The sequence below is a fragment of the Gadus morhua genome, chromosome 1, assembly GCF_902167405.1.
Source record: "Gadus morhua chromosome 1, gadMor3.0, whole genome shotgun sequence".
Taxonomy (NCBI): Eukaryota; Metazoa; Chordata; class Actinopteri; order Gadiformes; family Gadidae; genus Gadus; species Gadus morhua.
This window is the reverse complement of record NC_044048.1, coordinates 11311508-11328650: the sequence shown is the minus strand read 5'-3', so window position 1 is coordinate 11328650 and position 17143 is coordinate 11311508.

The following is a 17143-nucleotide window of genomic DNA, read 5'->3' as shown; positions in this document are numbered from 1 at the left end:
TGTGTGTGTGTGTGTGTGTGTGTGTGTGTGTGTGTGTGTGTGTGTGTGCGTGGGGGGGGGGGGGGGTTGGGTGTGTCAGCATGTGCATGTGTATTGTGATGAATCACATCGAAGGCCGTGCTATCAGTGCGGAGGTCTGGATAATAGTGGCCGTCAATGCTCACTAATCCTTTTGTGATGAAGTCAAGGCCTCTTAATGGAGGCCAAAGCCTCTTACTGGAGGTCACAGCCTCTCTTTGTCGAAAATCAATAGCTGAATTATTGTGTTAAGCTATTGACAAAATATGGAGAGACATTGATGACCAAAAATGAGTAACCTTCTAATAATAATCCCTTAGAAATGTATGTCCCACAATGGCACCCACATTTCATTCATTAAAATATTTTCATGATTGGACCACTAGTTAAATCCAATTTTTCAAAGGGTTATTTTTCTTGTGGCCATTCCAACACCTATCATCAAACAGCCACTGCGAGGGATGTGAGTTTAATATTCAAAAGAATGACTAACTGGATTTAGACAGACGGTAGACTGCAAACAGGAGGTCATTTTTATGCTTCTGAACCAGGACCATAGCCTGCATGGAGTAGCTACCTCGCACGACAGGTAGACGATCTGGACGCACGGACGATCTGGACAATGAGTTGCTAATGCATTACTAGAATAATTTCATAATAGAGTATTGTATTTCATGTATTTTATCAATGTATCATGCAACATTTAGTTTCTCTCGACTTTCTATTTGCCGCCTTTCAATTTGTTTCTTAGTTTTCTTGCCATCCAGATATTGCCATTGGCATCTCCTATTAGCATATTCATGTCCGAGAACTAGCATTCTCTCATGATAATGGAGGCTTTGGGTTTCCCTGCTGGCTTGTTATTTTTCCGTAATAATGAAGACAAACGATTGCACCTTATAACGTAGTCACATATTAGAGGCGCATTGTCACGCATCTTAATTCAAACAGATCACCTTTCTTGTTTACATTCAAATTAAATATATGCCATAGGCCCGCTACATAGTTGCCGATTAATTAACCACTTTGATAAGCTAATTTCATATATTGACCCTAAACAACTGAAAAGCTAAATGGGGCTATAGTGGGAGATATGTTTGGAAGACATTAGCTACCCGCTGCCACATCTGTCTAGTTTTCATTGGGATGAAGACAAAGCTAGTTCTGACCGGAGTCCATCCATCACAGACAGCTCACCTGCGCATCCGTTCCTGTTTACGTTGCGGTGATTGATGACTGCCCAACAACATATCTTTTTGTTTTTCTTGTTTTCCCACCCAGTCTGCCTGGGAGATAAAAAAAAATCCAATCGTGGCCAACGTGTCAATGCCAATGGCAAGGAAATGGTGTCTTTCTCACACTGACGTAGACTGTTAACGACACTGCGCTATAAAACGCCTGGAAGCCAGACGCACCGGTCACCTCAACTCTTCCCTTCCTGTCAACAGGAAGACTGGTCACTGCGGTGTACCAGAACAGGGCCTGCCCATGTGAACCGCAGTACAGCTAAAAGATATATGGGACCTCGAAAATTGGCAAATGATCAACATCTTTTTACAACAGGATTTCTTTGCAGTCACACAGGGCATATTAAGTGCTTACCTTTGCACGCCATTGCTGCTGACTGATGGACGTGTTCCCTTTCATAACATACAGCACCGATGGTGCTGCCTTTGTTTTTACACAATAAGAGATGGAGTGCAGACCCGTTGCACGAGAGGCTACGTTTTTGTATGCAAGAGGTATTTTTCAAAATAGGTGGCAGCATGTCATCCACAGCAGGTTTCTGCAGAATCCACATGCTATCAGCAATTAGTCTCGCTGCCAAGCGCTCTAATACACTGATTGCGTCATTATCTTTCAGCTTCTTTTGTACTTACTATCATCTTTATCGCAAGAAATGCACACACCGTGGCTGGGTTTCCTGTATGTTTGTCCCCCTACCTGCAGAGATATAAGCAGGACATGAAGCTCAATACACATGGCTCATCTTTCAGGGGGAGGGATTGCACTATACTATATTTACCTTTGCTCCTATATGGTACTGTATGACACTGTTGTCCTATGGACAGTAGGAACACCTTGATGTACATGTTCATCAAGGTGCTTTTGAAATAATACTGTTATACAAAAAATAAAAAACGTCTGATTGGAATCTTTATTGCCCCACAATTTTTATCTATTGAAAGCGAGATGAACTGAAAAAGCGGTGGGCAGAATGAGCCAACCTCATAAAACGAGTGCAGCTGGCAGCACAGTACATTGAGCATTCTCTTGTAAAATCAAATAGGATTTTGTCTTGTGAGCAAATGGGGCAAAGTTGGTCTGACAGAGCCTGGTACGTGGATGGAAAAACAGCAACAGGCCGGCGCAGATCCAGTCATCTAAGAATACCTGCTGGGATCCTGAGGGGTCCTCTAAAAGGTCTGATAAATCTGGGGATGGAAAACTACCATTTTGAGTCTCAGAGATACAAGAAGTGATCGGTGCTGTAAGATAAGCGGTCGCATGCATGATTGGGTTTCGTCCTCTCTTTGTGGGTGTGCCGGGGTGTCTTTTGTGTTAAGTGGATGATTGTTTCTTGGATGTGCGGAGGTGGGGTTCTTGTTGGTTTACCAGGAAGTGGCTGGGGTATAAATACAGGTTAGCAGAAAGAGACCAATGGCAACCAAATGTTCCCCCTTATTAAAAAACATGGGAGGGCATGTCAAGAGCAGAATATATTCCTGATAAAATGTATTCTACTCTTGATTATCAACATCGGTATTGGTTTAAAATCCTTGACTACTGGGGCCGGGTAGAGCACCTAACAATAAGGCCTTGTCCTTATCACAGCAACCGGGGTTGCATTCCTTCCTGATTCCTATGCTGCATTAGCCTGGCTATTGCCAGACTAAGCTCAATCATAGATTGAGCTTAGTCTGGGGAGGCTGCTGTCCTTTTCTTCAGCACAAGAGGCATGATCAATGGGCATAGTTCAAATGACTCTGTACGCAATTGGATAGTCCTCAAACCAACCAGACCAATGATCCAGATGACTATGCAGAGTGACAGGAAAACTCCAGGCAGGTGTCAAAAAAACGGGATTGTTTTGTAGCACAATGGGTTGGCAATGGCAGCAAACCTTTATTGCAGGTTGTGCAAAATTAATATGAAAGTGGAGGGCATACAGTCACTCAGGTGATATTTTTGTTAAAGCCAAGAAGCCTATGAGCATCGCCAACAGGTTTGCAGGCATAGGGGTTGGCGGATGTGCGAGAGTCGGGCAAATCTGAACAAATTTGCAATCGATGCGTTACCTTTCGTCATTGTGTTAAACCATCCAATTGAGCTAGGTGGAAAAGCCAGCTTGGTGATTGGCTCCAGTAAAAGCGGATCGGAAACAGGAAGAAAAGTATTGCTCCTGTCCAGCCCTTGCTGCAGGGCGAGTTCAAATTGCCGGCAGAATGGGCTGGGGGTATCCAGTCTAATGCTGCATGTTTTCCCCTCTCTATCCCATACCTTCCTGTCTTACCCTGTTTACAATAAAAAGGATTAAACCTTCAATAAAATAAAAAATAAATGTTATACTTACGTGACTACTGAGCAGTAAGCGGACATCTTGCCAAATTTCCCTATATATGCGCGAGTTGCAACAGTGTACAACCGCAATATTATTCTTGCGATCTGTATTTTCATTAGTATGAGCAGAGGAAGACATTCCCTTCCAACATCATAAACGTCGGTTATTGCTTCATTGTAAATACAAATAAAGAATGAATGCAATGTGCGTTATGATGTCCATAGCCGCAGCATCCCAAGTCAAGGACTTTCATCAATCTCCGTTGAGGACACAAGTCAAGTGTCCGAGGTTACTGGCCAAGGCCATGCCAATAAGGAACCGCCCTTATGCATACAGATGCCTTCCGCCTTCAGCAAACCTATGCTGTCCCCACAGCATGCCAATCATCCCAAAGCAACACAGATTGCCATTTTAGGATTTCATTCTAAATTATTCAGACATGATCGACCGCAGTTTCAATTATACCCCTTTCTAAATACCGGCCAGGGTTTGGCTAAAAGGCCCATTTAATAAACTTAATTTAGACTGATTTTTTAGATTTGATACCCGGCCACGGTACACCTGTTCCAAGGCAAAACAACTGTCAGAAAGCGGTTGTTTCCCATTAATACTGCAGAGAAATTGACAGAGAAGGGAAAGCAAAACCACAATACTGGCTCTAAGTAAGCCGCTCCATCGGGCGATCTCGGTACTTAATGGACGAGCCGTGGTCAACCCCGAGTCCTTCTCATGATGAACTATTTTCAACTACGCTGAGCAGATCTCCGGAGACACAGGGCCAGGGAGCTGTGTCTAAAGGATGCACCTCCTCGAAAACAGACGAAAGGTTTTATATGAATATTTCATCTTTCATACTTCCTCCCCTCTATCACACACTTCCTCACCCCCTCGCTCTCGCTCTCTCATGCATACTGATTGAAGAGTTCTGCTTGTAAGCGGGGGGGGGGGGGGGGGGTTCTGCAAAGGTGATGGGCTAAGTAGCCGGTGCTTGGAGGCCAGACCCCCCCGGTCCCCCTGCCGTCCCCCTTTCTGGGATCCATGGGAGGCGATATGATGCGTTCCCGTGCCAACCAGCTCAGTTGAGATTTCCCCGTCCCTCCATACGCAGAAACCTCTACTGTCATAATCACCCTCACCCATATCCCCAGCCTCCTCCCTGTTCATCAAACCTCACAGGCAGGAGGTTTCAGGTTTCAGGTTTATGTGAGAACCCTTTATCACAATTACAGGGCAAAAGGGCTTGATGGGGCAGAATCTGATGACACCCCCGACCGTCAAGCATAGGGTGAGGGGTGGAGAAACTGACTTATCCAGTAGGGATAAGAGGGAAGACACAGTGCATTATGAGAAATGGGATTTACAGCGTGTAAAATGAATGCAATTGAGGCGGAAATGAATATGAAAGCAAGGTTATATAAACTAAATGGAAATTTCAGCCCCTCTTCTTCCAGTCACACACATTCTCATGGACTCGCCGCACACTAACTCCCCCCCCAACAAACACACACGCACACTGCCTGAATTCCGGTTTCTTCACACTTTCAATTAATTTGTGCATGTGCACGTGTGCACGTCACGTCCCCCTCTCCGTTTCATATTCCCTTCCTCCCTTCACTTACACTTCAATGACACTGAACCCCCCCCCCCCCCCCCCCACCACCACTGACTCCCCATACCTCCTTCACACCCTGCCCCTTCCCATCCATACAGTATGTGGGAACCATAATTAGGTTTCACACTCACAAGCGGCCGCACACTTCCACCAACGCCGCTGTCAACGTTCAGCTGACACGGCTGACAGCAGCCGTCTTGAACGGAGGCGGTAATTAAACACTCCGGGGACTCTTCGGCTCATCCGGCCGCCGTGTGTACCTGAACACAATCAAGGATATTAATCCCCACCCCCCCCCCCCCCCCCACCCGCGATGCAGTGCTTCACTTAATGACAATTCATTGCCAAGTGGTGCATGCGATGAATCTCCATCTGGTAAGACCTCCATGTGCAATAACATGCCCGTCTTACCCCAATTATTTCCCAATTAGTCCCCCTCTCTGTTACATTATCTTTAAGCGTAGTAATGTATAAATCCATTCACATCACATCCATCGTCCAGCCTTCCCCCTGTCAAGCCAGCCGCTCTTAGGGTGACAGATCACACCCTCTGATACTGGTGGCGCAGGAGGGAGAACGGAGAACCTGTCTCTCTCCCTCCTACCCCAACCGCCCCATAACAATTTGTCATGCTATTAGACGAAACCCGGTGTTACAAAGCAGACCACTTGGCTCCCTGGAGAGAAGGGGGAGAGAGAGAAAGCGGGGGAGGGAGAGAGAGAGGGTGGGAGTGGGGGTGGGGGTGTGAATGGGAAAAGGGAGTGGAAGAGGGGAGAGCGGGAGATAGACATAGAGCCATCTCGGGTCCCCAGCTCATCCTTTGACAAGCTCCCACTGTGCTGTGGATCACATTTTAATACTGCCAGACCCGCAGCCCAGAGAAGTTGTATAAGATATATATGATACGGCATATAAAGGTTCTTTTTTTCACAATGTACACATTTTGTGTTTGTTTCAGAACATTTTCTGAAACACAATGTAGCGCAATCTCCACAGCACAGCACACTGTATATATTTTGGTGACACAGAAAATCCATGAAACAAATGTGTACAGTAAAAGCCTTCTTGATCAAATGAATAATGAATGTTCACCCACGCCCTCTCAAAATAGTCCAGTGTCACTGCCGCTTCTTGGCATGAAGGAGGCTGGACAGCCATCGGATTATGTCTCACCAGGAAATGAATCAATAGTTGTGCCTGACTCATCAAAAATAAAAGGCTGTGAAATGTCACTAAGACAGTGAAGAACACCCGGCAAAATGGGAGATTACATGTTCATAGTGCTTCTGCTTATAGCCGCTTATGTTGACCATAGCTGATTGAGTTGTAAGATAGTTGGCTTGAAGGCTCGTACAAGGTGACCAATGGCTGGGCTTTTTTACAGAGCTGTTTTACAGGTTTGTGTTTCAGGAAACATATAAGACCAGTTGCCTCAGTGCACAGGAAGCCCTTATTAGATCTTGCGGTGGGAGGACCTAGAGGGGAAGTTATAGCAGGGCATAGCTCCCCATTCTGTTGCATTGCACAACTGTTTCATAACTGCTCACGTATTCAGTAGTCAGACACAAGCCAGCCTGCAGCTCCTCCCTGTACGACAGACCATTTCAGAACAGTTTTCCCTAGTCCTCCGGGTGTCAATCAAAACCCACTACAAAAACATGTTTAAAATGAAAATTGACTGTATTTTGCGCCTTTTCTTGCAGATATATGTTATACTTTCCGAGAATTGGAGGAGTCGATGTTGGACTTCCTGCTACCACCAGGTTCTGTCGGGTCTATGAATAGTTCCCCTTTCACCACAGTGAGCTTATCTTCCACTGGTGATAACAGCCACACCCTCCAAAGTACATCCACAGTGAGCTCAAGTTGAGTTGTTTATATGGGGTATTGTTAAGAGTCTGCTCTGTATATTGGACACTTTAGAGTCTGGAGGACAATCCTACGGTATGATCAGATGAACAACAGGATGTAAACAAAAGAAATCAGCACACCACAGTTTTCTCAATATTCCTTAGTATTGTTTCCCATGGGCTGAACATTTCAGCCTCCACCTGAAAAGCTCCTAAAAATACACTTCTTCCAGATCCTGTTTTAAGTTGAATTCACTCAGAGGCGAGTGCCAGGACCTGAGCACTCTGCCAAGAACACTGCCAACTGGGCCTCATGAAATGCTAATGAGAGTTCTGTCTGCTGACAGCCACAAATACACTGCTAGAACCACGAACATACAGTACAGCAGGTGCTCGCATTAGCTGGTCCTTGAGGGTTCAACAAAATATGAAAAATATTAAAATCCCTGCACACTGACCCAAAAATAAGACAAAAAACCTTATATTTGGGAATGCATTTGTTTGATTTGTTGACTTGCTCTGTCCCCCCCCCCCCCGCACCGTGTCCACAATGGGAACATCAGACAGCGCTTGAACTAAATCACGGCGGATCTCATCTGTCGTGGAGCAGTGAGGAGGCTGTGATGATCCACGTCTGCGTCCTACTTTCTCAGCCCGATGGCCCCGCTCAATGTTTTCTTCATGAGGGCGCCAAAAAGCGAAAGACGTTGATTCATTTCACTGCAGCGCTGCTGTCTGTTTTAGAGGAGAAAGTGCTCATAAACCAAAACCGACAGAACAAATGCTCTGGTTAGCTTAACCGAATTTAGACCTGAAGGCGATTGGCTGCTTTTCCTGTAATTGCTCAGCACCTTGCCACGTTCCAATGTTGAAAGAATTAACGCTCTGCGATACGGGAACAATAACGCAGGAGTATTGCTTTCTCATGTGGATAAAATATCTATTTTTACATCACCCACTCTACCAACCACATCAAAGAGACAGAAATACAGCCACACATTCATGTTAAACAACAACAACACAGCAGATGGGATGATATTGTTGTGGCTCCAAATACTTTGCAGAAAAATCGCTCAAAATACTTCCCCTTTCTCTGTCGTCATTCATTTTCTTCCTTTTCTACAGTATTCTCTCCCAGACTCCCACCAGTCCCCTAGAGAAACCCCACAACATAGTCCACGATTGTTAGCTTTATAATATTCTAGTCTCACTAACCACACTGGAATGTTTAACGATTTAGAGTCACAGAGGTGAGGGCTGTTACAACAAACCAGAGGCTTGTACACTACGGTTTCTACACAGATGCACAGCCAGCATAGTGCTTTGGAGACCTAGCTTTGCTATACATATGTATTATATACGGATTACTCCAAGAGACTCATTATTGATGAGGACCAAGCTTGTCTTCCCACTATCATGTCAGACCCTGTGCGACCTTTGTAAAGTGATGGTGTAGGCAGTGTCAAGTGTGTGTGTGTGTGTGTGTGTGTGTGTGTGTGTGTGTGTGTGTGTGTGTGTGTGTGTGTGTGTGTGTGTGTGTGTGTGTGTGTGTGTGTGTGTGTGTGTGTGTGTGTGTGTGTGTGTTGGGTGCATGACAATTGTGTGGGTTTAACCTGAGTTTGCACTGGGCTTTAATTGCTACTGAGCCTTCATTAGAACGTTGGTAATGAAATATCTAGCAGCTGAACTTTGTGCAGGAGAGAGCAAGAGTGAGAGAGAGAGCGAGAGAGATAGAGAGAGAGAGAGAGAGAGAGAGAGAGAGAGAGAGAGAGAGAGAGAGAGAGAGAGAGAGAGAGAGAGAGAGAGAGAGAGAGAGAGAGAGAGAGAGAGAGAGAGAGAGAGAGAGAGAGAGAGAGGGGGGGGGGGTAGAAAAAGAAGGAGGCTGAGCATTAAAGAGTATGTCTTATTAGGCTTATCTCTGATGGTGTCTTTGTGTTTTTCATCTTGCTTTTTTTCTGTTTGGATCTTTTTTGGGGCAAACGTATGCAATCACTATGTTGCTAAATTGGTTTTTTCTTTTAATTGAGAAATTGTATCAACAAAACTACCACCAGCAGATTATCAAGGATGAAAGTAAATGATGTTTACAATGATTAATGAGACACAAGGGGTGTATTGGCATTACTTAGCATGCATTTATTATGCGTTGCCCTTAAAGCTTATTTTCAGAACATTACATTATAAATCTGAATAGTCATTGCTCAACCCTTATTTAAATGTATTTAAATGTACTGAAGTAATTGGGTTGATTTATGGCATATCACAATCTGTCTTCAGTTTGTAACGTATTCTGTAATTCGCCTTCCCTTCCCCCAGGAGAACCACCTCCAGGGTCTCAGCGTTATACTTCCTGCTATGAAGGCCTGCTCCAGTTTAATTGTCATCCTGAACAGGTTGCCCCATTTAGATTTGGTTCATATCACACCGCACACCCTTGTGATTAGCAGATGAATAACAATTGAAAATGTTATTTTCCCCTGACTCAAATCCAGAGTGGGAAGAAATCAGGGAGTGATCAGAGAAGGGGAAAACGGAATCTGGGGACAAAATACAACGAGCGAGAATGGGGGGAAAAGTTACATGGGAGAATTCGATACGAGAAACCCCCTCCCACCATGTTCCTCCTACACCTGTCATACCTCACTCAGAGCCGCTCTCCCATCTCCCATGAAGCACTCACGTTCCCCCCCAAAGAAACACACAGATAATAAACAAGCCTTTCTGCGTTCAATGAGTTCTCTGCTCCAAGGGCTCAAAAGACGTAGTTTCTATCTACCCTCTCACTCCAAATTCTTGTAATACATGTTGTTGCTATGAGCCCCCCCCCCCCCCCTCCCCCCCGCTCACCGGGGGGTCCCTAATCCAGCGCCAACTCTAGTTGCTGACTCTTACACTAAGTCTGTCGGCCCTTTTCGATGGCTGCAGCCTTTTCCTGGGGGGGATGCTGAGGTATCAATCTAGTACATGATAATGACATGTATCAAGCTCCTCTTTAATCATGCATCGGCCGCGCACGTCGCTCATGCATTTTACAATCCTTATCAATTATGACCATGGAAGAGACGTGGGTAAGGGTGGCTCTGTTGCTCATACACGGGTTACATCCACACAGCTTCCACCAAGGTGACAGGATGTTGGATACATGGCAGAGGAGGTATAGATTGATCCGCGGTCTTGTGAGAATACTGCTTATTCCAAATCGACCTGTGTTTCTTTTGTATTTGGTATTGGATCCCTTTTGAGTCCCATATGGAGTGGTCTACAGCATTTTATTCTGCGCAGTGGCTTGTTGCGTTTTCCACCAGCACTAAGCCCTCTGGTGCTTAGTCTTTTTCCAATGAAAGAGAGGCTCACTCTAGCCTAGTTTTCTGGGATGTCGAGTTTGTGTGTGTGAGTGTGTGTGTACCAGTGCATGGGCATGTGCATGTGCACATGTATGCTTGCTGGATAGGTGCATTTTTTGTGCATGTTTTTGTGTGTGCTCTTATTTGCCTGCCTGCATGCATGTGTATCTTTGTTTGCGGAATTACGCATTCAGTTCAGTCTCCCACCAGCTAGATTTCAGAACCAAGATGGCTCCAAGGTGCGAAAGGGCGATGGGTAAAAGGGAACGGAGTCTGACAGCTGTCTTGTAGCGCTGTGGTTCTGCGATTTGGGAGGGTGGGAGGGAGACAGAGCAGTCCCACAGCGGTTACTGGGAGTAGTTATTGGCCTGTTTCATCGTGCATAATGTACACAGGGAGCACTTTGCCAAGCCTTGAGTGTGGGGGCGTAATTTGTCATGCACATTGTTACACTGGACCACTTGGGGGTCCCTCTGACAGAAGTGCCTGGGTGGGGTTACGATGTTTAATTAATCATCTCATTCCTTACCATGGTCAAACATGCATGGCCGCTCTATGACATGGCTGACATTTGTACAAAGTGTGCTGAACATTTGGAAGGTCGTGGTCAACACACGAAGACCCTCTCCATGGCTCCGTGATATTCGTCACTAATTGCTTTGGGTGGTCTTTCTGCTTTTTCTGCTGATTCGTTTTATTCCATGGTAGGAGGAGTAGGACGAAACAGAGCTCAATGCATCCTATTTCTTTATTCATTTTATGTTTAGGGTAGACAATTTCCGTCCACCGTCCACCACTTTCCTTGATAATGAATCCCTCTCTCTCTATCGTGGTTGCTATCGAGGTCATTTCAAGCATATTGCCTTTTGAAGAACAGAGTATATCAGTCAGTTGAGAGGTCTATTAGTGGTCCGCCCAGTTCCCATTTTTCCTTTCATATCAAGCATCAGAGCTATGGAGCCACATAGCTCATTACACTTTTAAAGATAGTCAGTAGGCTAAACGCCTTATCGTTTTGGAACTTGTGCTCATTGAACTGTGCTGCAGTTAACCCCTTCTGTTGAATGATAAACCCCTTCAATGGTTCAAACTGTGTGGTGATAGGATCTAACCAGCCGTGTAAAACCAATAACCAAAGAACAGGTCATCGGCCAAACGTCAAAAGACAAATATTGTTGTTGACAGTGAGCTGAGGAGAAGCTGTTTACATGCGCATGAGGAGGATTTCCGAAAGGCTTAGTCGACCTAAACCACAGGGAAATCAAATCAATAGGGGCATGTTTCAGTCACAGTGGCTATACCTCTATATCATCACATGCTCTTCAAGGTCATGGAAGAAGACCTGCTTTAAACCTATGCAGATTGCTACCACAATATCTGAAGCAATTATTCTTCCAACTGCCACTAATACTGACATAAAACACGACCATAAACGATTTACGATGTATGTATTCCGAAAAAAGAAAAACGATAAGCCAGAGGTCATCGAAGACGCGCACTGTGAACCGTATGCTGGCTCTCTTTGTAAACACTGAATCATTATGTTCCCCATTCCCCCTTTTTATGAAGCCCCATCCTCTGGGAGCTCACTACATATATGCTTCATCCGTTAACCAGGTTCAAACAACCGCTCACAGGTACGCGCTAATCAATTCTGACGGCGGAGCGATATGCCTCACATGCAGAGCCAATTAAGGGCTTCCTCCCTGTACAGACGCTGGTGCTCTATTGGCCCGGCTGCGCTCCACAGCCTGAGCGTGCACGGGGATGCAGAGCCCCTCGGAGCGCTGCCGGATGCACCACCAGCCTCCTCTTTTTCTCTTTGTGCAGCACTGCCGTGACAGCCGGCTACCAACGCATTGTGATGCATTGTGCAGCCTGCGAAAACGACCACACCCATCCCTATTACGCCGGGGGAGGGGTGGATGGTGGTGGTGGTGGTGGTGTGGTGATGGTGGTGGTGGATGGTGGTGGTGGTGCTGGTGGTGGTGGTGGAGGTGGTGCTGGTGGAGGTGGTGGTGGTGCTGGTGGTGCTGGTAGTGGTGGATGGTGGTGCTGGTGGTGGTGGTGCTGGTGGAGGTGCTGGTGGTGCTGGTGGTGGATGGTGGTGGTGGTGGTGCTAGTGGTGGTGGATGGTGGTGGTGGTGGTGCTGGCTGTGCTGGCTGTGCTGGTGGTGGTGGTGATGGTGGTGGTGGTGATGGTGGTGCTGGTGGTGCTGGTGGGGGACCCAGCAGCGGGAAGCCTGAGTGCCTCACCTCTCACCTCTCAACCACTTCAGGGAATCTAATGAGGTGAGCTACTCAGATAAGATGATGACGGTAATCACTTTATATGGGAGGTACCGAGTCGACACCACCCCATTATGGCGACTAACAGCTGAACCTTCTCTGGCACACGGTGATGTCATTATGATGGGAAGCCCCTTAGGTTGTGGTTTGTGATGGGGATGCTCGAGCTCTCCTTCCCTCTCTGTCGCTCCATTGCACTTGCTCTCTCCCTCTTCTGTTCTTGTGTTGTGTTGTGGTGTTCATCAACCCTCGTGTGTCCAATTTCTCGGATGCTGTGTGCATTTGTGCGTCGCTGAGTATGTATCTCTGTGTATGAAGTCGTCCGTGTGATCTAATTGCTTTGTGGTGGGTGTGTGGGTGTGTGTGTGTGTGTGTGTGTGTGTGTGTGTGTGTGTGTGTGTGTGTGTGTGTGTGTGTGTGTGTGTGTGTGTGTGTGTGTGTGTGTGTGTGTGTGTGTGTGTGTGTGTGTGTGTGTGTGTGTGTGTTTGGGTGTGTATGTCTGTGTGTGGGTGTGTGTGTGTGTGTGACTGTGAAGTGTGAAAAGTGAAAAGAGCTAGATAAAGAGGGGGGAGGGGATCATAGAACTTGAAAACATTGTTGGGAATTGAAGAGAAAAACGAGAGAGCGAGAGAGAGAGAGAGAGAGAGAGAGAGAGAGAGAGAGAGAGAGAGAGAGAGAGAGAGAGAGAGAGAGAGAGGCAATAAGAGCGAGAGACAGAGGACAGGAAGACTGAGGGCAAAGAGAAAAGAAGGCAGAGAGAGAGGCAGAGATATATATACAACTAAAGAAGCAAGGTGAGATACAACAAAGATATATCCATGAAGACAGAGAGGGAAAGAAATAGTCAGAAACAAAGATAGCAAGACAGAGTAACAGGAAAGGAAAGAAGACACTTTTCACTATATATTGATATTCCCTGGAGACAGTTTGGTTTATTTGAACCTACATAAATATCTCCGGCCAGAGTGTGTGCTGAGCACCACTGCATTGTCCCACCGGGCAAATAATACAATAAATAAAACCTCCTTCTTACAGCTCACTGGGCCAATCTGTTGAAAAGGATAAACGACGTGCACAAATCTGTCCCTCATTGCTCATCATTCATGAAGCATATTGAGTAATGCCAGGATGAAGACGTCATATATCCTAGAGAGGGGGGGGGGGGGGGGGGGGGGGCGGGGAGGGGTGTATGCAACAAGCAATCCTCCAGCCAACAGTCCACCTGCTGACCACAATGCATGACAATACAAGACAATTAAATATACAAATGAACGACTTGAAAGAATTGAGTCTGTGAAGACTCATGAATCAGTCCAATTGTGTGAAAGTCATGTCCTGAAGGTCAAAGTTCAATCAGTGCAGGTCGCCAGGGGTGGGCGGGCTGTGACAGGAGGAGGGGGAGCAGCAAAGCGGTCGATAGCGCTGGCCTCTCCCACACGCGGCACGGCCCTCTGCTCTGCCCGGCCTCGCTCCCATCTTCCCCGCAGCAACGTGGTCTGAGTCCTCCTTTTATGGGAGAGAAAACATCATGGCCGGGAGACACGTCATCCCCCTGACCTGAGCGGGCTGTCTGGTGTGAAGACACACACACCGCTGCCTGCAGGGACAAACAGCGCTGCTGCAATGTCCACCACGACTCCCATTGTTCACGGAGAGTCAAACGCCGACGGCAAACAATAACAAAAACATTTTGCTGATGTTTCACTGTGAAAGACATTCTCTGTGGTGGACATGCCTGTTTCTTTCTTGTGGGAGGACCGGTTCCCCTGGGGGAGCAGAATGCTTTGTAATCATTCCGGACAATGGTACCAAAAATGATGATGGTGGCGGATGAATAAGAGGCCGGTAAACGGTCCAGATGTTTTTAAACTAAACAACCACGGTAGGACCTTTCACCGCAACCAAGACAGTGGGGAACGGAGAAACGTCATAGGGTGACAGATCCATATACAGATACCTTAGATCTTGTTCACAGATCAGATATTGATCACCGTGGCTTCATTCTTTTCTTGTTTTTGTGCTTACGAGATGCATTCTGGGAAGCTATCCTACGCAGAGAGCGGACATTTCTATTTCAGTGTTTACAACAATTGTTTCCGACTTCTGTCCACATATTTATTTATTTTTTAACAATGATTTGTCTTATGATTCTTGTTTTTCGCTGCGGACACTTTGAACTAATTTAACCCTGTGAAATCATGCCAATAAGCCCCAGGGGAAGACGGAAACAATCTCTTCTGCAACACTTTCGGTCAGGCGTGAGACAGGGAGAGAGAGAGAGTGAAGTGCTGGAGTTTAAGTGCTGAAGTGGCTGGACTAAAAGACCTGCTTTCCCTCGTCATACTCCAGCCGGCACTTGATGTCCGCTGGATCTTATCGGAGGCACTTCTCAGGGAAATCAAAAAGAAGAACCAGCCCATGGCCGCAGTGCTGATTCAGCAGGCATATTGTGGTCGATGCAGAGTGCCGACTTGTGGATAAAAGTCATCGTCGTGGTGTTTAGGCCTGGTCTGTCGCAACTGGACTGGATGTCGCAGAAACTGTCAGCACAATGTGGTCCTGTTATGCTTCCTATCTTTTTTTATCCTATTGTATTTTATTTATTTTTTAAGTCACACAAACATTTCACTGCACATCCTGTATGGGTATGTGAAAAATAAAAACCTTTGAATCTTGAATATTTGAAATCTAATGTGAGACTTTTTTTTAATGAGAGGCTTTCGAGAGGTTTTGAGTGGATTCGATTTTGTCCTTGTGTGAACCACAAACAAGTCAATTGCATTTGGTGAGTAATTCAAAGTTGGTTGTGGACTACTTCCCACACTAAGGCCCAATCCCATTTCTACCCCTTACCCCGCCCCTTACCCCTTCAAAACAAGGGGAAGGGGTAGGGGGAAGGGGTAAGGGGTAGAAATGGGATTGGGCCTAACTTGACCTGACATCAACGATCATGCTGTTATCTGGGACTTCTGATTGAGTCTCAGGCCTGAGGGTTGTGGTGATCCTGGCTGTAGCAAGTGTTAGGACCACTTTAACAGGTCTGTTTGGGGGGGTGGGGGCTGTAGCAAGTGTTAGGACCACTTTAACAGGTCTGTTGGGCGGGGGGGTGGGGGGGGCTGTAGCAAGAGTTAGGACCACTTTAACAGGTCTGTGGGGGGGGGGGGGGGGGGTTAGGTAACATCCTCATTAGCTCTCCGGACCTCTTCCTTAAAATGTCATTTGATTGGGCATTTGGGCGTTGAACGTAGCATGGTTCAATCAGTCCTCGGATGGCCGACACTCATTCAGGGCCATAAAGTCGACAGCAGAACAGAATGTCACTGCTTAGGCCTTCCGACTAAAGGCCCTGACAAACCGGTCGATTTTTCGTTGTTTTCGCCATGGACTAACTTAGATTACATTCTTACATTAGGAAAGGATCCCTACAGAGAAAAACAAGCTTTGTCTTTACCTTTTGCTTGATCCAAGTCTGTTATTGTGTCCAACATTCGTGCCGAAGGAGATTTCAAATTTTTGTGTTGGGTGAAACGTTCACAAACTGGTCGGCGGAGACTGGCCAAAACATAGAATTTTACTCTTTGTTTCTCTAAATGATGATCTGATTTCAGTAACAGTGATAAAACGCATAGATTACTATGTTGAAAATCATATAAGACTAAATTATTCTGGTTTATCTTCCACCTTAAGACTAGAGAGCAACATTTGAATCGTGAGGAGGAGTTTGGCCCAACTGGCATATTTAGGTTACTGGTGGATGGCAGCACACTTTTCCTAATTGCAGAGCCCATTCATGTCGTACATTATGCATGGGTACTCTTTTATAGCCATAGTAAACCAGTACAACACCATTTTTAGGCCACACAGTAACTTAAGATGACCATGATTCAACCAAAGCATCTATGGTACAGTGTCTACTGTTTTGAGACAATATTATAGGTCTGACTCATATTGTGGGTCCACTAGTTTGTCTTCTGCCAGCCTACTTCCCTGCAAGCCTTTTCTGGTATAATGGATTTACGAGATGATATGCCCAATACTTTCAAAGATCCCTCGATATGCTCTGGCCAGCAAGTCGATTTAAAGTCATTACAACCGTCGTGTTGCCTTTCATGTGTGCAGTTTGGATTAGGCTGTGTGTCTGTAATCTGTTATTTTTGTGCAGCAACAGATGTAGCGGAGAAGTAAAATCAACCAAGCTAATTCTACCTTGTGGGGTATTTTGAACATTCAACTGATTTTGTGTTGGCTGAAATTTTGTTGCAATGAGCACTGTGTTACCATCCCCAACAATGTAGTCTATAAAGTGAACAATTAATAATGAAAGAGAGCTACTTCATCTATTGACTATTGCCAGATGCAGAATCCGTATTCAGACCCTTCTGGAGGGCGTTGCTTGCTTATCGCAGCCATGGCCAAGCCTGTCACCTTTCATAAGCTAATCCTTCCACAGAGTACAGAAGAATATTTG